Source organism: Epargyreus clarus, unplaced genomic scaffold, assembly GCF_041222505.1.
Source record: "Epargyreus clarus isolate Ecla_fem2 unplaced genomic scaffold, WU_Ecla_fem_2.2 ptg000005l, whole genome shotgun sequence".
Taxonomy (NCBI): domain Eukaryota; kingdom Metazoa; phylum Arthropoda; class Insecta; order Lepidoptera; family Hesperiidae; genus Epargyreus; species Epargyreus clarus.
This window is the reverse complement of record NW_027332213.1, coordinates 9201985-9225477: the sequence shown is the minus strand read 5'-3', so window position 1 is coordinate 9225477 and position 23493 is coordinate 9201985. Positions and strand designations below refer to the sequence as shown.

General features: G+C 34.4%; 3 long non-coding RNA genes across 3 annotated transcripts in view; all 3 read right to left on the bottom strand.

Moving 5' to 3' along the window:
- The window catches only part of LOC140742254 (uncharacterized), a 290795-nt gene that overhangs the window by 101056 nt on the left and 166246 nt on the right, over positions 1–23493 (bottom strand). The gene's annotated exons all lie outside the window — the stretch shown is intronic.
- On the bottom strand, positions 2866–8768 carry LOC140742249 (uncharacterized). Its single transcript, XR_012102258.1, has 3 exons — positions 5286–8768; positions 3412–5192; positions 2866–3071 (listed from the first exon to the last, which is right to left on the bottom strand). It is a non-coding gene; the product is annotated as an uncharacterized LOC140742249 (long non-coding RNA).
- LOC140742248 (uncharacterized) lies at positions 12901–18790 on the bottom strand. Its single transcript, XR_012102257.1, has 3 exons — positions 15321–18790; positions 13447–15227; positions 12901–13106 (listed from the first exon to the last, which is right to left on the bottom strand). It is a non-coding gene; the product is annotated as an uncharacterized LOC140742248 (long non-coding RNA).

Sequence of the window (23493 nt, the reverse complement as noted above, 5' to 3'; positions counted from 1 at the left end):
ATATTGTTTTTTTGTAGTTAAGATAAACCGCGTAGCGCTGTCATCGTAACCGTCACGCAAAAGGTTCCGGGTTCGATCCCTGGCCAGACAGATATCCGAATAATGAATTATGATTTCTGGGTGTGCTTGTGTATTTGTCTTTGTGTGTGTCCATAGCATTCACAACATAGGAAAAGTCTAGTATGAGGTTATGAGTGTATGAAGAATTAAAACAAATGTGCTTTGAATGTCGCCGAGAGACTCGATTGAACGTTTAATCGCCACACCTATTTCTACCTAATAACAGCAGTGTTTGGCGCTGTTGTGTTCCGGTTTGAAGGGTGTGGTAAGGGAGACAGACTTTTCTGAGGCGTTCCAGCTTAGTCCTCACGGGTAGCGGCGCATCTGTGGCCGACCTCAGGTAGGAATATCTAATCTTATCTGGGGTTGATTACAGATGTCCATGGGCGGCAGTAGCCACTTACCATCAGGTGGACTGCATGCTCGTCAGCTACTCCTATACTATATATATAAACATAAATCATAAATATCGATAACCATAATTCATAAATACTAATAACGTATCGGGCTACGGACTGGAGTAGGTACCAAGATGCGGAAGTATGGTAATCCAGAACAAACGTGTTATATGACAGTTAGAAGATAAGGATCATCAAAGGGCGATGCAAAGGGCATATGATCCAGTTAAGGGTTATGATCTTAGTAAGTTAATTTATGTAAATTATATTTGACTGACATCGTACCACAAGGGTATGTACCCTTGTGGTACGATGTCAGTCAAATATGTTGCTATTAATTTTTGTACAATCAAATTAAAAATTATTAAATTAATCTAAGCGCATTTCGCGTTCACAGAGTGGATGTCACTCTTAGGATAATAAATAAATGTAAGCAACACATTATATCTGCATAATTATGTAATTTAATTTAAAAGTATGTGCATTTATAGCTGTTGAAATTATTATAATTCGTCTTATTTAAAAACAATTCTATTCTAATGGATTGGTAAAATAATTATGAGTAATTTCGGGCGTATCGATGCAGTAGTAGTAAATAAATTAAAGAACTGCCTTTATAAAATACTAGCTGACCCGGCAAACTTTGTACCGCCTCAAAATCTGTTTATCAAATATATTTCATATACAATATAGCCTATGTTACTCGTGGATAATGTAGCTCTCGAATGGTGAAAGAATTTTTTAAATCGCTCCAGTAGTTTTTGAGCCTATTCATTACAACCAAACAAACAAACAAACAAACAAAGTTTTCCTCTTTATAATATTAGTGTAGATGTAAATGTTTAATATACTAAGTTACTATTTATGGTCAGGAAATAAGGTAACTGATAGGCGTGTAAACGTCAAATAGAAAGTTTCCTAGTAGAGTAGACGAGTATCGTTGTTTTATTTATCAAAACAATAACAGAACAAACAAGGAACTATTGCAAACAAACATTTGTCCCAGGAGGGAATAGGAACAAGCATAATTGACTTGTTTGTGTTTACTAAAATTGAGATGAAGGTAAAAATTACGATACAGCTTATTTTATATTCCAGGTGAAGAAAACATTTGATATGGAGTGTTGTATTAAAACCGTATCTTGAGTTATGGTATATGAAAGGGTTAAGAAATACAGATATCATTACAAAGAACACTACGACAACGTAGTGACTAAACGGAATTTATTTAAAAATAATTCAATAAATAATTGATGGGTAAAATAGTTATTTTAACTAATACGATAGATGGATATAATTATTTTGACTGTAAATGATTTTTGATAATGCCTAATATTTATGCATTGTTTGATTAGCTTCAGCAACTCATCGCGTAAACATTCAAATATTCATAGCTCCGTCGACGTTATCCAATTTATCGTATAGGATACCATATTTCCAGTAGATCTCATCAAAAATAACAAAAAAATGATAACAAGAAAAGTGCAAAAGAATACAAAACATATGAATAGATATGATGTTATTTTACGGAAAAAGTATGGAAGCTGATCACATGACAAATAAATGAAACGAAACCAATTAAAGTAATTGAGAAATAAAGATAAGATTGGCAAAAAAATAATTATCAAACCAAGAATGTTTCGCTCAATGAATATGCCATCAAAAACAATGCTTGTAAAAAAATCCAAGTCTCGCCATTCAATTCTTCTACCGTAAAAAGTCTTGAGATCTATGTAATACCAAGCCGGTAATGTATGCAGTCCCTACTTAAGAGACCTTCTGTCTTAAGGTATTATCTCACTATCTAACCTAACAACATCTCATGGGACCATACCAATTTTAAAAATATTTTATGTTCTAAATAAATTAACGTGGCAATCGTACTGCAAGTCACATTGTGTTTTCATCTTATCATATCGCATCACACAAGTACGATTGCCACGTCAATTTATTTAGAACATAAAATATTTTTAAAATTGGTATGGTCCCATAAGATGTTGTTAGGTTAGATAGTGAGATAATACCTTAAGACAGAAGGTCTCTTAAGTAGGGACTGCATACATTACCGGCTTGGTATTACATAGATCTCAAGACTTTTTACGGTAGAAGAATTGAATGGCGAGACTTGGATTTTTTTACAAGCATTGTTTTTGATGGCATCTCATTCCTTTTTGTAGATATTTCTACTCTTTTCCTTTCCGGTACCTTCCACTAGTTGAATCTCAACAACAGATTTTTTAAAGGCAATTAAATTGTTTAGGTAGTCTTTGTAGTTATGTAAATAATCTTGCCATTCATCATCACTTTCATTCGAACATGACAATAAATTAAATCTAAAAAAGTTACTATTTTGACAACTGAAATTATGCCCGTTATCCTCAGGAAAAACATTCTAAAACATCTCTACTGATTGTGATTTATTTATTTATTTATTTATTGGGATTTAACGTGTCTTCGTATTAAATAATCGACATCCCTTACTTTCTTCTGAATATCCGACAAAAATCATTGGTAATCTTTCACTGACTTCGTCGGACTCCGGTTTTTGATATAAACCACAGTATTTACTGCTCTTGCTCAAATTAGTTTCAATTTATAATAGACTTCTGACTTCTGAAATGAAATGAAATATTTATTTAATAATGATAACATCAGTTTTAGACTTGTCGCATATACAATAATAGTTCTGTTAGCTGTTTCAACCACAACAATTTGTTTAGGGGTATACAGTATCGCCTTCTAATGTAGAATTCCATTTGTTGATAAGAAAATATTGAAAGCTCTATTACAAAATGTCGTCCCACCATCTGATCTCATACATTTGTTCGACTTGCTAGTTCCTTTTTCAACACTTTATATTTTTTAAATTTCTTAAAGACTCACTCTTATGTTTTAGAAAATAAACATTCATCGTGTCATTCGAGAATAATAGTCGATAAATAATAACATGTACCTTGAACCGTTGAGTGAACTAGCTTCCATGGGACTACATAAATCTGTATGTACGATCTCCAGTATATCGTTCGTTCGCGTTCAGAGGTTTGGAAATGGTTTCTTACTAGTCGTCATATCCGTCGGTAATGTTCACATTATCAAGACCAGTCATAATATTCTTTAAAATTCGCATATATTCCGGATTAATATGGGCTAGTCTTCTATGCCAATATTTATTTGACATTGTCAAATTACATATCGGTGATTTGACAAATTGTTTAAATTTATATATACCATTTACGTTGTGGCCAGTTGCGATGATAATATCCATAGAGTTACTAATAGTGCAACCGTTTTTCAAAATTAACAGTAAATCCTTTTTCAGTAAGTTTACTCACCGCTAACAAATTCATACTTAAAATTATTTATATTAAAAAGGTTTCTTATAATAATTTCCACGTATTTTCCGGGTAGGTACTAACACAAAATAAAAACTAACAGAAGTAAATCTTCATACAAAGTGGGCTGAAGTAACGCACACGTAGACACCACTTACCGACTCGTTATCTCGGGGGGACTCGAGCGCATACGTGCGCGACTGTCAGTTCATTTCTGACACGCGTTTGTAACTGTTTTGTACAAGCAATGGAGCAAAATAAAATACCCTAATTGTGCAATGGACGGTTGTTTAAATTCAACGTTAAACTGTGGATTTTCGTTTTTTTATAGCTATCAATTATCAAGCCACTAGGAGCTGATATTTTTGGTGATCATGGCAAGAATATGTTATAAAGTGGATATCTAAGCTCGATTTATATAACAGTTTCCTATTTCGAATCATTTGAAACGAACTTAACTAAATTTTTGTAATATTGCGTTGAAATGTTACGTACCTAATATTACGTAAGTTGAAAACATGATTTTTTGTTCGTATATATATTGGTTTGTCTTTAATGCCATTTGGTAGGTTTATGTCTAAAACGGATAGGGCAAAAGGAATTGTGTAATTAGGGTAATCCGTTTAGAAGTTATTAGGGATTTTCTATTGTGAACATTATAATTTTTTATGTGCTTACATATAAAAAATATTTTCATAGACATTTATTTATGCTCAATAAGGCCGAAAGGAGATGTTTCAAAATGTATGGGCTCCCGGCCACCTTTTGTAGACTATATTAAAAATTAAGAAAACTTGCAAAGAAGGGGGTTAATTTTCTTCAAATCATGTTCGTTTAATTGTTAAAAAACAATGATTTACACTTAAACTTGCAACACAACAGTGGAAAAACATCATGGCGGTAGTGATTACCGTAATAATGTCATCTGTCATTCTATTTTAACTTACTATATACATTATATACTTTTTAATATATTTTTTTACGCGAATGGGCGTAGATATATAAACATTGTATTGTGTGAATTGAGAAACAAGGCCTATATTTGATAAACATTAATTATATTTACTTTCATAAATCTTGACTTAAAACAAACATACCAAAATATGTACTTCTATACCAATTTATTTTAGTTAAAACATTTAAGTGTGTAAATAAAACAACTTTAAGTACACATTTGATCATATTTTACTTACTCTTCACTTAAATACATTATTTATTCATTTTAAATATCTTCCCTTATCAATATTTTCATCCTGTGACGAGCTCAGCCCAAACATCAAACAATGGGCATAATGTGAGCGCAACTACCTACGAGTACGGTTCGTTGCCCAGCGATGCAGTTGCAATAATAACTGATTATTTTGTCATCCCAAGAATGTCCATGTCTTGCTAATGTAATTATCTAAAAAAGAGAAATGTAAAAAGATTAGCTTCTGTAGTTTAAAATTATTTACGATTATTTCACGATTAATACAACAACTGATGTATATTTTACCTGATGATATTGAATCCTTGTCAACACAATCCACAGCGATCGCACGAAAATCACAAGAGTCCATAAAACATAAGCTGGGTAAACAAGTAAGGTAGAATCACAATAATCGTAAGCAGCACAGAGCAGAAACATATTCAGGATTAAAATGGAATCTTCTCATCAGTACCTACATATTTATTCAACGTTTACATTGGAGTCCACTATTATAATATGTATATATCCACTTTTACGCATATCAAATTGACAACTTCTTCTTTTTTAATTTGACATGTCACTTACATCTATAAAACCAGATACTATTTAAAAGGTGGTTTTGTTATTATTATTATAAATAATTAATTAAGTTCAGAAATAATGAGGGGATACCCAAAACAAAAGCCAGGTTGTAAAGTACTAAGGTAACAATAACTTTACGACAAAAACAGCGAAATACAGAATTACCGACATCCAAAGAGTATAGTAACCTATGTGTGGGGTACACATAGGTTCCCGACATCGACAGTTTTGAAAACTTGACATTGACAGTATTCCGCCATATTTAATATTTCAATGAGGATTGCTTATTTTAAATATTTTTAAACACGAATACTTTAGGTTATCAAAATATATGTGTATTTTTCTTCAATTATGCAAATTATTCGTGTTTTTTAGTTATAATGTACATAAGATGGCCGAAAATGAAACATCTCCTTTGCCTAAACACTTGTTTCCTTGGAAACAAACTTATTATTATTTTATAATGCGGTGACAGTTGCTAAACCTCACGACAGTTATTGTATATTGTGTATGTTACCGTTAGATTGTAGAATACGTTAGCATACACATTAACTAGACTTAAGATTAGCTAGAAAATATGCAGATTAACTATGTAGTTAAAATTCGAAACATCTTTTCAGACTTGTTCTTAGGGCTAAAACACATGCCTTTTTACGACACGACGACGTATCGTGACACATAGCGACATCGTGCCGCAAAGCGATATTGTTTCGTGAAAATATACAATGTTTGTCGTAAATTCATGACACGACGACGCATCATGGCATGCACGGGTCGACGTCAAGGGGTGAAAATTGATACAATCTCGTTTTGTACTTTAGGTAATGGACAAGCTAATCTGCGTTTTAACTGATTTAGGCACATTAGCCGTAACATTTAGTTTTTTTCTCATGACATTTGTCAGAAATTCGGAATGTTTTTGATATTATATAACTTTTTAGGGTTCCATACCTAAAGTTTAAAACGGAACCCTATTTCTAAGCTGTCCGTTCGTTTGTCTGACATAGAGCTCTATTTCTGGAACCTTAATACATAGAAATTTATTTTTTTTACGGAATATGTATAATGGTGGCCGCTTTAACAATATGTACTAAAAGTAAAAAGAAAAACTTTCAAATAAAGGAGAGTTGCCATACAAGGACCTTCTTTTTCTTTATAAGGAGGAAATCTTGAAAAGGTACTCGACGACGTGGGAGTGACGCCGGGTTATGTGGGACTTTAGCCGCACTAAAATCCTCCGGTGGCCGTCCTCAACGTTTGTTGGAGAACTCCGGGATCTCCGACTGAACGTAACAGAAGTCCTTTAAGCGCGATGCCTCGATCGAGCTCTGCCCTGGGAGAACAGTTTTCGCTCCTCCTAAACTATCCGGTGTTCACGACGGTATGCGACTACACATACCGCCGTCCTTCCCGGGGACACTTATTGGACGGTTCGAGCTCCCTGTTGCCACTCCCAACTTCGGAAGCCCCCTTGTAGTCGCTTCTTACGACAGGCACGGGATATCGTAACCCTTTTTTAGTCCAGGAACTACAGAGACAAACATATAAGGACCTGCTATTTTTTAGCGTTTTTCATTTGAAATGTTCACAATGCATTATATGGCTGCTATAACATCAATTAGTAAAAATAAAAATAAAATAAACAAATATTTTTGTGGTACGGAACCCTCAGTGTACGTACGAGTTCGATTCGCACTTCACCCATTATTTGAATTGAATTTAAATTGAAGTTGGAATTGAAAACGTCTTTTATCTCGAGAATAAAAACAATTGACGTCGCCTATAATAGTAGGGGAGCCCAAGACGGGATTTCGAGAGTGACTCGAACGCGGCAGATTAAGATATGGGAGATACCTTACATCCTATAGAGTATCTTAAACTATCCATTTGGGGGGTTCAACCAGGGAAGTCCATCAGACTATTAATAAAAAATCGTATTATCTATAGTAGCTTAATTACATGCTGAAAACAATAAATTTATAATCTGATGGTTTGAGGGCGGCGTTAGGGAGTAATAAGGTTGCAAAAAATCTATACCTGGACATACTCGAGTGCGGTATTTTTTTTAATACAAAGGAAATAATGCTAGAAAATATGCACTATCTGATAGCGCCATTTATTAGCATGGATCCCTGGAAAGTAATGGTGTACAACAAACTAAAGGAAAAGGCAAATTTTATGGAAAATACATTATTCTTTATATATTCTCATTCTGTTTTTTTTTTCAAATCGTCAATATAAAAAACCCCTCCACTAAATCGTCAGCTGCAACATAAAACATCAGCTGGAATTTCCTGTATAATAATCTTACGCCCTCGAGTGTGTCAAGATAACGTTTTTTTTTGCATTTTCGAAGAGTCACTGACAGTCTTTCGAATCGAATCGTCAGTCTTTCGAATGGGGGACTCATCTGGGGTAACTTCATATCCCCTTTGAAAATCTAATGTGCTGGTTACTTTTTTTCCATTTTTACCTCTCGTATGGCTGTCCCCCTATGCAAACCAGCAGATAAACATATTTCCGGCATCAGAGATATATACTCTATCACTAACCTTCCGCGCCTTGAGTATGTCTGACTCTGCTTTTTACATTTTTCGAATCATCTAGAAGCTATTTCCACGGTGAATCGAAAAATATCACACAACCTTCTCTTCACTCTAACGTGTAATCTACACAATCGTATACGTCCTATTGACGCTCGAGTTTCTACCCATTTAACATCATGGGCTCCCCTACTACTCGTACATTTCGCGGACAGAAACACAGATTCATTAACTGCAAATGTAACTTTGTAATCCTATATAACTTATATAGGATACAAAGTTATTTAATGTAGTTGGTGTATCTAGATAACTGGACAGAAATTGCAAAATATTTTAGTTTTTCCATGAGTTATATACTAAACACTAATTGTACCCTCAATTTCAACGTTCTATGTCTGCTGGAAGTGCCTTAAACTTTTGATGATCGGTCAGTCAGTCAGTGAGTGAGTGACAAAATTACGAACTTTAACTACTTGTAATTCTTAAACTACTGGTTCAAATTGCATGAAATTTGAAATGTACCGTGTCTATACAATGCTTGCTTGGCTCCTGAAAATTCAGGCTTCTAGCTTCATATGCAACGAAGTTACAGGGGGTCAAAAATGGGCCGAATTGCTTCGGGAAAAGTATGGTACGGCCGTGCCGCTTCTTTTGGCTCGACTTGGCGGAGGCACTGCCGTGCCTCCAGATGTAACGGAGATACGTAATAGGTAATTTCTTATTAATACCACCTAAAATACAATTATTTCTTAAGTTATTAAATTTCTTAAGTCTTATATTTAAGGTATTTGTGACTGTAAATAGTTACCTACACGAATGCGCGAAATTAAAAATGTTCAGTAAATATTTTCTAGGGTTGGATGCTTTGAATGAAATTGTATACCGATATGACGGGCGTAGCATTGAGAGTGATGTTTAAATAGGCCGCTAATACCACCAATATTGAAATATCTGCGACAATATTCAGTCGGGAAGCGGTGATCCGCTTTTATTAAAACACCGTTTTACATGAGAAACGCCAGAAAAAATATTGTCTGGGGAACGATACCGTTAAACTGTATTCAGATGTGTCAAGTGCGCGGCAAAAGGCATACGATATTGCTCGGCTTTGTATAAACCTCATAGTAGTTTGTGATTTATGACTTTCCGCTGATACATTGAATACAGCAATAGATTTTTATGGATATACCCATAAAATAGTTACGTTGTAAGATGGATCAATTTAGCCTATATCACAAAATGGAGATGTAAAGCTTTATTTATTTTAAGATATGAATATTTGATTTCATCTCACTATTACTTGTTTATGTAAACATGACAGAAAGTATGATAAACATAAAAATGAAAAGTCTTAATTATCATTGTATGTATGTATGTGTGTATTAAGATAATTGTACTGTCTTTACCCTAAGGGCACAGGGGGCTCATGGCTACCAATGTAAGAGGGCGCCCAATTATTTCCGCAACTCGATTATTTTTGGCCATTCCTTAAGATGCTGAGATAATTATTTATAATATTACATTTTTATTTCTAGTTCTCATATAAACACGCCCATCCGCGATAATCGCTTGTAAACGTGAACCAAAATCCCCAACAAGCAACGTAAAATTGCGTACTACTTGGCTTTTACTTACATTTGTATACTACAGTCATACTCGTATTGACGTGATACTTGACGTGCGCTGCAACGCGCATGGCCTCATGACACGGGCGCAATGCAAGTACAACGAGGGCTAGGTCTGAGAGGATAACGTTATTGACATATATTCAGGATTTCTGTGCTTTGGAGGATATGGTGAGCTATTCACGGCTGTTATAACATGGTATACCAGTCTATAAATTTCATGGAAAGTCGTTTGATGGTTGAACTAGTTGGATTATCCATTTCTGATTTTATTCGAACTGGATTAGGATGGAAGAGTTTCATTCTGTTTTCATTTCAATTTTCCCACTCAGTTGCTGATAAACCGAATCGAATTTTAAAGGGAAATTCGATTCCGCGTATACCACAACTACACTTATTTCTGCTTAATAATAACATTATTCAGAGTTGCTGTTTTCTGGTTTGAAAAGCGTGGTAAGCAAAGACTAGCAGCGCTTTCATAGCCAACGACAGATTTGACTCCAAGCCTATCTAAGATTGATTGTAGTTCTTGTAGTTGTAAGAGTGGTAGTTGCTGCTTACCACCAGATAAACAACAAGCTCGTTTGCTCTATAATATATAAGAAAAAGGTGAGCGGAAAGAAATTCAGAATGTATTCTGTAGTGGACATAATGAGAAAAGAATGAGTACGTTAACCAAATAACACTCATTACATAAACGGACAGCAAATATAGTGCCTAGGTTTAGGACGACCACTAAATGTTACTTAGGGTGAATACATAATTTTTCCAGAAAGGCGGGAATGATTCCTTTTATGTTGCTTCGTAACAAGTATTAATGGGCTCGGCCGAGCCACCTTTCTGGAGTCTCCGTCATTGCGAGCAATTAGGACACCCTCGTTTCATAAATTGTTCAGGATATGATTAATACCATTTTTATTATGTAGGTACCAACTTAACTGTGAGATCAGAATGAAATTCGCCCTCATAATATCTTTTGGTATACTGCCAAATTGAAGTTTATCCTCTTTAATAGGCAAATTTACATGACTGTAAGAGGATTTAAAGAGGCAATAATTAAAAATGGTGTATTATTGAGGCTATATATCTTTTGGCGCGTTGGGGAAAACAGATCAGATTTTTTTTGTGGGACGGAAGGTGCGCGCATCGATGTATCCATCGATGTATCGATGTAACCAAATATATATATTTATTTTTTTTGTAGTGTAATCGTAATTAGAAGTATATATTGTGATTAATTAGTACTGTACAAAACTTTATATTAAGGCCCGGTCAGAGTGACGGCAATTAGGACTTATAGGGGCATTGGACCTTTGATTTCTGTGTACGAATTTATAGGAAAGTAACAGATAAACTTTTTTAAATCAATTATTTATATGTACGTGTATAAATATAGGTATAACGGCTTTCAAATTGTACGTATGTACTTAAATATTAACGGTCTTATTCATAAAAAGTTATAGCACACTTATAACGTTGCTGTAGTACGATTGTCAAAAAGTGTTATTCATAAACGCATTTTAGGCACTAAACCGTTCTATAAACCTTCTATAACTTATAGAGGCCAGAACCCTACTATAACAGTGCTATAAGGCAAAGATGGCCGACTCTCAACAGCTGATTCGTGATTACTAACCTAATTTGACAATACGTTTTTAATAAATTATGTCAATGTCCGTTTTGTATACAAACTTGAAATAATTTATTTTAATATCCGATAAATAACATTATTATATCACTATTTTAAATTACAATGCAAATTATACAAAGCTTAGATTATTAAAAATCTAGAAAACCGTCCACTTCGAAGAACATTGCACCAAAGAGTGATCTATTTTCATTAGACTATAGGAAGCGTTATCGCTTTAATAAATCGACAGTAAATTTTATAATTGATCTCGTACGTAATGATCGTAAATTAGATCGCAGAGGTCCTGGTACACCTTCTGAAATACAGGGTTTACTGCCATAAGCAATGACATTTTATACTTATAGACAGGTTATACCCGTACTAACTTGACCGAAAACTTGAGCGAAACTCCATTGATAGCACACATGCACGTTTTTTATTTTACTTACCTTTCACTACTTAGACAAATGTTCTCTAAGGGACAGAGCTATTAGAACAATGTGATAAAAAAAGACAACTAGTGTTTGACATTGCGTTTAAAGTGTACGCTAACGTAAATATTGACCATGGAATATAGTGACCAATGATTACTTCAGTCAAAACGGGACATCGATTTTTTTATGTCAACTACTTTTTATTTGAAAAAATATGGTTTAAAAAACTAAAAACACGTTATTATGATAAAATCAACTAAAAAGTAGAAAATAATTTTCAATCTAAGGATTATTTAAGGAACAGTAAATAGTATAATTGAGGAAAAAGTGTGGGGCGCTTTTCGAAAACTGATATGCCATCAAAAACAATGCTTGTAAAAAAATCCAAGTCTCGCCATTCAATTCTTCTACCGTAAAAAGTCTTGAGATCTATGTAATACCAAGCCGGTAATGTATGCAGTCCCTACTTAAGAGACCTTCTGTCTTAAGGTATTATCTCACTATCTAACCTAACAACATCTCATGGGACCATACCAATTTTAAAAATATTTTATGTTCTAAATAAATTAACGTGGCAATCGTACTGCAAGTCACATTGTGTTTTCATCTTATCATATCGCATCACACAAGTACGATTGCCACGTCAATTTATTTAGAACATAAAATATTTTTAAAATTGGTATGGTCCCATAAGATGTTGTTAGGTTAGATAGTGAGATAATACCTTAAGACAGAAGGTCTCTTAAGTAGGGACTGCATACATTACCGGCTTGGTATTACATAGATCTCAAGACTTTTTACGGTAGAAGAATTGAATGGCGAGACTTGGATTTTTTTACAAGCATTGTTTTTGATGGCATCTCATTCCTTTTTGTAGATATTTCTACTCTTTTCCTTTCCGGTACCTTCCACTAGTTGAATCTCAACAACAGATTTTTTAAAGGCAATTAAATTGTTTAGGTAGTCTTTGTAGTTATGTAAATAATCTTGCCATTCATCATCACTTTCATTCGAACATGACAATAAATTAAATCTAAAAAAGTTACTATTTTGACAACTGAAATTATGCCCGTTATCCTCAGGAAAAACATTCTAAAACATCTCTACTGATTGTGATTTATTTATTTATTTATTTATTGGGATTTAACGTGTCTTCGTATTAAATAATCGACATCCCTTACTTTCTTCTGAATATCCGACAAAAATCATTGGTAATCTTTCACTGACTTCGTCGGACTCCGGTTTTTGATATAAACCACAGTATTTACTGCTCTTGCTCAAATTAGTTTCAATTTATAATAGACTTCTGACTTCTGAAATGAAATGAAATATTTATTTAATAATGATAACATCAGTTTTAGACTTGTCGCATATACAATAATAGTTCTGTTAGCTGTTTCAACCACAACAATTTGTTTAGGGGTATACAGTATCGCCTTCTAATGTAGAATTCCATTTGTTGATAAGAAAATATTGAAAGCTCTATTACAAAATGTCGTCCCACCATCTGATCTCATACATTTGTTCGACTTGCTAGTTCCTTTTTCAACACTTTATATTTTTTAAATTTCTTAAAGACTCACTCTTATGTTTTAGAAAATAAACATTCATCGTGTCATTCGAGAATAATAGTCGATAAATAATAACATGTACCTTGAACCGTTGAGTGAACTAGCTTCCATGGGACTACATAAATCTGTATGTACGATCTCCAGTATATCGTTCGTTCGCGTTCAGAGGTTTGGAAATGGTTTCTTACTAGTCGTCATATCCGTCGGTAATGTTCACATTATCAAGACCAGTCATAATATTCTTTAAAATTCGCATATATTCCGGATTAATATGGGCTAGTCTTCTATGCCAATATTTATTTGACATTGTCAAATTACATATCGGTGATTTGACAAATTGTTTAAATTTATATATACCATTTACGTTGTGGCCAGTTGCGATGATAATATCCATAGAGTTACTAATAGTGCAACCGTTTTTCAAAATTAACAGTAAATCCTTTTTCAGTAAGTTTACTCACCGCTAACAAATTCATACTTAAAATTATTTATATTAAAAAGGTTTCTTATAATAATTTCCACGTATTTTCCGGGTAGGTACTAACACAAAATAAAAACTAACAGAAGTAAATCTTCATACAAAGTGGGCTGAAGTAACGCACACGTAGACACCACTTACCGACTCGTTATCTCGGGGGGACTCGAGCGCATACGTGCGCGACTGTCAGTTCATTTCTGACACGCGTTTGTAACTGTTTTGTACAAGCAATGGAGCAAAATAAAATACCCTAATTGTGCAATGGACGGTTGTTTAAATTCAACGTTAAACTGTGGATTTTCGTTTTTTTATAGCTATCAATTATCAAGCCACTAGGAGCTGATATTTTTGGTGATCATGGCAAGAATATGTTATAAAGTGGATATCTAAGCTCGATTTATATAACAGTTTCCTATTTCGAATCATTTGAAACGAACTTAACTAAATTTTTGTAATATTGCGTTGAAATGTTACGTACCTAATATTACGTAAGTTGAAAACATGATTTTTTGTTCGTATATATATTGGTTTGTCTTTAATGCCATTTGGTAGGTTTATGTCTAAAACGGATAGGGCAAAAGGAATTGTGTAATTAGGGTAATCCGTTTAGAAGTTATTAGGGATTTTCTATTGTGAACATTATAATTTTTTATGTGCTTACATATAAAAAATATTTTCATAGACATTTATTTATGCTCAATAAGGCCGAAAGGAGATGTTTCAAAATGTATGGGCTCCCGGCCACCTTTTGTAGACTATATTAAAAATTAAGAAAACTTGCAAAGAAGGGGGTTAATTTTCTTCAAATCATGTTCGTTTAATTGTTAAAAAACAATGATTTACACTTAAACTTGCAACACAACAGTGGAAAAACATCATGGCGGTAGTGATTACCGTAATAATGTCATCTGTCATTCTATTTTAACTTACTATATACATTATATACTTTTTAATATATTTTTTTACGCGAATGGGCGTAGATATATAAACATTGTATTGTGTGAATTGAGAAACAAGGCCTATATTTGATAAACATTAATTATATTTACTTTCATAAATCTTGACTTAAAACAAACATACCAAAATATGTACTTCTATACCAATTTATTTTAGTTAAAACATTTAAGTGTGTAAATAAAACAACTTTAAGTACACATTTGATCATATTTTACTTACTCTTCACTTAAATACATTATTTATTCATTTTAAATATCTTCCCTTATCAATATTTTCATCCTGTGACGAGCTCAGCCCAAACATCAAACAATGGGCATAATGTGAGCGCAACTACCTACGAGTACGGTTCGTTGCCCAGCGATGCAGTTGCAATAATAACTGATTATTTTGTCATCCCAAGAATGTCCATGTCTTGCTAATGTAATTATCTAAAAAAGAGAAATGTAAAAAGATTAGCTTCTGTAGTTTAAAATTATTTACGATTATTTCACGATTAATACAACAACTGATGTATATTTTACCTGATGATATTGAATCCTTGTCAACACAATCCACAGCGATCGCACGAAAATCACAAGAGTCCATAAAACATAAGCTGGGTAAACAAGTAAGGTAGAATCACAATAATCGTAAGCAGCACAGAGCAGAAACATATTCAGGATTAAAATGGAATCTTCTCATCAGTACCTACATATTTATTCAACGTTTACATTGGAGTCCACTATTATAATATGTATATATCCACTTTTACGCATATCAAATTGACAACTTCTTCTTTTTTAATTTGACATGTCACTTACATCTATAAAACCAGATACTATTTAAAAGGTGGTTTTGTTATTATTATTATAAATAATTAATTAAGTTCAGAAATAATGAGGGGATACCCAAAACAAAAGCCAGGTTGTAAAGTACTAAGGTAACAATAACTTTACGACAAAAACAGCGAAATACAGAATTACCGACATCCAAAGAGTATAGTAACCTATGTGTGGGGTACACATAGGTTCCCGACATCGACAGTTTTGAAAACTTGACATTGACAGTATTCCGCCATATTTAATATTTCAATGAGGATTGCTTATTTTAAATATTTTTAAACACGAATACTTTAGGTTATCAAAATATATGTGTATTTTTCTTCAATTATGCAAATTATTCGTGTTTTTTAGTTATAATGTACATAAGATGGCCGAAAATGAAACATCTCCTTTGCCTAAACACTTGTTTCCTTGGAAACAAACTTATTATTATTTTATAATGCGGTGACAGTTGCTAAACCTCACGACAGTTATTGTATATTGTGTATGTTACCGTTAGATTGTAGAATACGTTAGCATACACATTAACTAGACTTAAGATTAGCTAGAAAATATGCAGATTAACTATGTAGTTAAAATTCGAAACATCTTTTCAGACTTGTTCTTAGGGCTAAAACACATGCCTTTTTACGACACGACGACGTATCGTGACACATAGCGACATCGTGCCGCAAAGCGATATTGTTTCGTGAAAATATACAATGTTTGTCGTAAATTCATGACACGACGACGCATCATGGCATGCACGGGTCGACGTCAAGGGGTGAAAATTGATACAATCTCGTTTTGTACTTTAGGTAATGGACAAGCTAATCTGCGTTTTAACTGATTTAGGCACATTAGCCGTAACATCTAGTTTTTTTCTCATGACATTTGTCAGAAATTCGGAATGTTTTTGATATTATATAACTTTTTAGGGTTCCATACCTAAAGTTTAAAACGGAACCCTATTTCTAAGCTGTCCGTTCGTTTGTCTGACATAGAGCTCTATTTCTGGAACCTTAATACATAGAAATTTATTTTTTTTACGGAATATGTATAATGGTGGCCGCTTTAACAATATGTACTAAAAGTAAAAAGAAAAACTTTCAAATAAAGGAGAGTTGCCATACAAGGACCTTCTTTTTCTTTATAAGGAGGAAATCTTGAAAAGGTACTCGACGACGTGGGAGTGACGCCGGGTTATGTGGGACTTTAGCCGCACTAAAATCCTCCGGTGGCCGTCCTCAACGTTTGTTGGAGAACTCCGGGATCTCCGACTGAACGTAACAGAAGTCCTTTAAGCGCGATGCCTCGATCGAGCTCTGCCCTGGGAGAACAGTTTTCGCTCCTCCTAAACTATCCGGTGTTCACGACGGTATGCGACTACACATACCGCCGTCCTTCCCGGGGACACTTATTGGACGGTTCGAGCTCCCTGTTGCCACTCCCAACTTCGGAAGCCCCCTTGTAGTCGCTTCTTACGACAGGCACGGGATATCGTAACCCTTTTTTAGTCCAGGAACTACAGAGACAAACATATAAGGACCTGCTATTTTTTAGCGTTTTTCATTTGAAATGTTCACAATGCATTATATGGCTGCTATAACATCAATTAGTAAAAATAAAAATAAAATAAACAAATATTTTTGTGGTACGGAACCCTCAGTGTACGTACGAGTTCGATTCGCACTTCACCCATTATTTGAATTGAATTTAAATTGAAGTTGGAATTGAAAACGTCTTTTATCTCGAGAATAAAAACAATTGACGTCGCCTATAATAGTAGGGGAGCCCAAGACGGGATTTCGAGAGTGACTCGAACGCGGCAGATTAAGATATGGGAGATACCTTACATCCTATAGAGTATCTTAAACTATCCATTTGGGGGGTTCAACCAGGGAAGTCCATCAGACTATTAATAAAAAATCGTATTATCTATAGTAGCTTAATTACATGCTGAAAACAATAAATTTATAATCTGATGGTTTGAGGGCGGCGTTAGGGAGTAATAAGGTTGCAAAAAATCTATACCTGGACATACTCGAGTGCGGTATTTTTTTTAATACAAAGGAAATAATGCTAGAAAATATGCACTATCTGATAGCGCCATTTATTAGCATGGATCCCTGGAAAGTAATGGTGTACAACAAACTAAAGGAAAAGGCAAATTTTATGGAAAATACATTATTCTTTATATATTCTCATTCTGTTTTTTTTTTCAAATCGTCAATATAAAAAACCCCTCCACTAAATCGTCAGCTGCAACATAAAACATCAGCTGGAATTTCCTGTATAATAATCTTACGCCCTCGAGTGTGTCAAGATAACGTTTTTTTTTGCATTTTCGAAGAGTCACTGACAGTCTTTCGAATCGAATCGTCAGTCTTTCGAATGGGGGACTCATCTGGGGTAACTTCATATCCCCTTTGAAAATCTAATGTGCTGGTTACTTTTTTTCCATTTTTACCTCTCGTATGGCTGTCCCCCTATGCAAACCAGCAGATAAACATATTTCCGGCATCAGAGATATATACTCTATCACTAACCTTCCGCGCCTTGAGTATGTCTGACTCTGCTTTTTACATTTTTCGAATCATCTAGAAGCTATTTCCACGGTGAATCGAAAAATATCACACAACCTTCTCTTCACTCTAACGTGTAATCTACACAATCGTATACGTCCTATTGACGCTCGAGTTTCTACCCATTTAACATCATGGGCTCCCCTACTACTCGTACATTTCGCGGACAGAAACACAGATTCATTAACTGCAAATGTAACTTTGTAATCCTATATAACTTATATAGGATACAAAGTTATTTAATGTAGTTGGTGTATCTAGATAACTGGACAGAAATTGCAAAATATTTTAGTTTTTCCATGAGTTATATACTAAACACTAATTGTACCCTCAATTTCAACGTTCTATGTCTGCTGGAAGTGCCTTAAACTTTTGATGATCGGTCAGTCAGTCAGTGAGTGAGTGACAAAATTACGAACTTTAACTACTTGTAATTCTTAAACTACTGGTTCAAATTGCATGAAATTTGAAATGTACCGTGTCTATACAATGCTTGCTTGGCTCCTGAAAATTCAGGCTTCTAGCTTCATATGCAACGAAGTTACAGGGGGTCAAAAATGGGCCGAATTGCTTCGGGAAAAGTATGGTACGGCCGTGCCGCTTCTTTTGGCTCGACTTGGCGGAGGCACTGCCGTGCCTCCAGAAATGGAGCACCCCATGCTTTTTTCACAATTTTACTATTTATTGTTATTTAATTAGAAGTTACTTAATTAAACGTTACTAATAATTCAAGATGGCGGAAATTTGCTTTTAAAACATTGTTATTTTAAATTTATGGATTTTAATATTTAGTTATCATTACTGTTATTTGGGAAAACGGACCAATTATGTGTCCCGAGGTTCTTTTCGGAGACAACGGGACGAAGCATCGAAAAAAGGGACTGTACCGTTCAAAACAGGACATATGGTCACTTATCCATTGATCCGCATGCTTGTCAAAGACAAAGAAATAATGGGACAGAAGGTAAAAAATATACAAAACTGTTGATATGTTTTAGTGCGCCGTTTACGTAGAAATTTTATAGTACATTTTAACTAAATAATTTATTATATAAATATATAATTTAAAAGTCTGATACAAAATATGTAGATTTTATGGTTTATTCTATTTTATCTTTAAATAATGTATCTATACAGATCGATTGGTTTAAAATAGACAATTTAAAAATATAATCAATTTTTTATTCAAAATAGGTTCTTTATTAATGTAATTGCATCTACCACCACTTCACAAGGTGTTTCGATATGGAGAAGAAGCGAAAAATTTCTGGCTATACAAAGATTGTTTATCAAGTTCATAGATATACTACTAATAAAGACGTAGATAGGTTACTAACAAAACAATCGGCGCTTGTTAGTGGCACTCATCGGGAGAAATACACACTACTTTATAAATATTATATTTAAACAACACACTAATAAATAGTCAAGAGGAGCAAGTAGGACGGCATGTTCGCCTCTTAATGTGCGGGCGATAGGTGCGCCGGCGGCGGCATCCGCGGCGCGCGGCCAGTCGCCCCACTCCTCGACCACTTGGCCTACGGCGGTGGGCAGAGACGGACGCTCGCGATAATTTGTAACCGATCCCAATTAAACAGTTAAAATACAGTCCACTTCTTTCATTTCGAGCCCTAGGCATATTAGGTTGTCCCTGTAGTTCCGGGACTAGAATAGGGCTACGGTATCCCCTGCCTGTCGTAAGAGGCGCCTAAAAGGGGGCTTCCGGGGTTGCGGGCGGCAAGAGTGGGAGCTCGAACCGCCCGGCCAGCGGCCCCGGGAAGGACGACGGTATGTGTGGTCGCATACCGTCGTACACACCAGATACTGTGTGGTGTGGCGAGCGTCAAGCTCGCCTGGGCGGAGCCCGACGGGGCAACGCGCTAAGAGGACTCCGGTTGTGTTCCTTTGGAGATCCCGGAGCCCTCTACGCAGGGCAGAGGACGGCCACCGACGGGGTTTTAGTGCGGTAAAAATCCCACATAACCCGGCGTCGCTCCCACGTTGTCGGGTACCTTTTGAAGGTTTCCCCTTCGATAACAAAAAAAAAAGGCATATTAGGTGCTCTAACACGGCACGTCTAACTGAATATGCAAAAAAAAGGATAAACATATAACTTTATGCGTGGCAATCATGATGACTATTCGTTAAAGATGAGTTTAAGTCTGATCCGTCTATATAAATTAATTGAATAGCTACCTATAATGTGCTTGGTATAGAGAGAATAAATTCGTATATGCATTAATTTAATATGGTATTAGTATTAAGGGAAAAATACGTAATTCAGTGCGTGTCTCTGCGTGAATGTTGCATGGAATGGAGAAGGGTGTTCAAGAGTGTTTTATGATTAACTACTAGTATGATTTTTGGATGCAGGCAAAATAAAAAATAAATTCTTTGGTTTTGTAAGATTTAATAATTATCATCGTCCATGGTATGTTCAGAGCAAGTCCGACTCTAATAATTTGGATGCGAATCGTCTTCCCTTCTTTCCTTGCGAACAATGTCCAACCACTTTAGTCGCCCTATTTCATTTAATGGGAACCTAAAACATACACAGAAATACAATCACTACACAGAAATAGTATTAGAAAAAATATCGACTTAAACATCAAATTAATAAATATAACTTTCAAATTAGTAAATGATTTGTGTAGTTTCTTACGATATATATACCAATAATGTACCTTCTAGACTATTTATTAATTTAATCTATGATACATGGATACGCACAATTCATAACGCTTCTCTTTTACACTTAGTAATATGCCCATCTTTTTATTCGCTCTATTATCTGTGACATATATTTACGCTAAATTTAATTTGAATTATTGAAAAATCGATAATAACTTCTTGAAATTGAAATACTTACGAATTATAAGTGATTCCACCACCTTGGGTGATTTTTCCGCTGTAGTTTGTGCAAAATATCATGACACAAGACGGCATTTTTAATCACTTTTCAACATAGAAACTTTGACATAGACACGACCATTCTGAGAGGCGCGCGGCCCGTGACTAAGTTGTCATAGGCCAATTAGCCCATGAATCATGTGCCAAATTTCGAACGTGTATGACTCATCTACGTCTTTATTAGTAGTATATCGATGGCCATAAGATATTGCGAATGTTTACAAAACGAAACTTAATTGAATTTAACTTTATATAATTATATCAATATTACATAAAACATTAATATCCAACCAATTTTCACTCCTTTATCTTTTAACAACTTTTGCTTCACATCCCATTTTAACAAATAAAATATTTTTAAATTCGCGGTATTTAGTTATTTACAAATACAATGACACTGACATGTGATTTGGTTTTATCGACAACCCATTGACAAGAATGTCAAGACAGAATATTTTTTAGTACGAAATAATGTCATTTAATGATGTTTATCTATGGATATTCGTCAATTTGTTCGCCGAACTTCACTATAATGGCAACATTTTCATTTATAGTTGACTTTAGCGACACATTAGTTATAGAAGGTTTATGGAACTTTTATGAATAAGCAATTTTATAGAACGTTTTATAAGCTTATTGAACACTTTAACTAATGAGTGCTTAAAACCTTCTATAAGCATTTTTTATGAATAAGACCGTAAATATTTATTGGTAAAATTAATTGATACTTATATAACTTTATAGAGCTTTCTAACACGTCCTTATATCTGTTTGGAGCAGTATCGAATGCATCTATGATGGGTCTCACGTAGAACATTCTTCTGTATGGAGTTGGTTATGGTTGGTTGGTTGGTTGGTTTATGGAGCCCGACGGGGCACTGCGCTAAGAGGACTCCGGTTGCGTTCCGTTGGAGATCCCAGAGTCCTCTACGCAGCGCCGAGGACGGCCACCGGAGGGGTTTTGGTTTTTGGGCAGTAATTACAATTTACCATCAGTGGACTGATGGTAAGCGGTAATTACCGCCTTTAACTATAGACTATACACGCTCCTTTGCTAATTCAGTCTTTTGAAAAATATGCACAAGATACAAGTACAAGTTAACTTATTTACGGAAAATAAGCTGCTCGGAGGCTCTACTGAATTTAATGACACTGTCGTGATAGTAATAACCACGACCGCGTGTATAAAGTGCAATATAACGCACATATTATTATGTTAACATTTAATAATATTTATTTGTCACTTGATTTGTATTTATTGAATACCTAGTGTTATTTAATCAATCATCATGTTCTTTGGACACCAGCGATACTGAAATATAAATTCGCTTCATATTTATTTTTTGATTCACAAATTATATGGCTTTTTATAACCAATAATTTTAAAAATATATTCCGTTACTACACTGTGAATAAAAATGTATTTATCTACTATTCTATTTCTTATTCAGTCAATCTTTGAGTACCGCATCTTCAATTTTGCAAGGAAATTCTAGTTTCAAGTTTCGTTTTACCAATACCCGTTTTGGAATCCTTAAGCTCAAATTGTAAATGAAAAATAAAACCACGAGCTCACTCTAAGTTTCTTAGAGCTCTTTCATCTGCCTTGTTTTAGACAATAATAGTAACTGTATTATACTTACTGTAAAATTAACTAAGTACGGTTTACTATCAATTGTTTTCGTCTGGTCTTATTTGGCTTCAATGTATACAATACAATGAATATTGAAAGTCGGTAGTAACGTTTATTTCGAGCTTTTTACTTACAATAGCGCTTCTTTGTAAAGTTAGACGCTGTTGGACTTCACATTAATAAATGCCTCAAAATTGAAAGTGTTTGTATTTACAAAATAGATATTATTTTCTTAATTTAAAAAAGTATACAGGGTGAATTTTTAAAACGGGCCTTCAGGGCTTAATCCGAAACTATAAGGATTAGCGAAAAATGCTGAGAGGAGTTACGAGGCCGATTTTGATAAAAACTAAACCTGCATCATTACTTTTTTAAAATAACTTTTTCCCTAGCCGGGAATCGAACGAGTTCATTTTGAAAAAAAATACACCCTCTATATTATTCCACTATCTGATAGTGTTGCTTATAAGGATCAAAATCTGGGAAGTAATGATAAATGACAAACTAAAGGAAAAGCCTCAATTTTAAGAAAATACATATTTTTTATATTAATTTGGCAGTTAAGTTCCCGCCATTCATCAATTTAAACATTTCGCGTATTAACAATTTTTTGGCTCAATGTTTCAAATCATTCGAAATGGACGTTTTGTTCTTCAAGAATTTATATTTTTATGTCCGACTTAGTTAAGGTTACTTTTAGGACCATTATAATAGATTTAACTTGCTATGGGCGGAGTTTCGTTTAATACAGATGTAAAATTGTCAA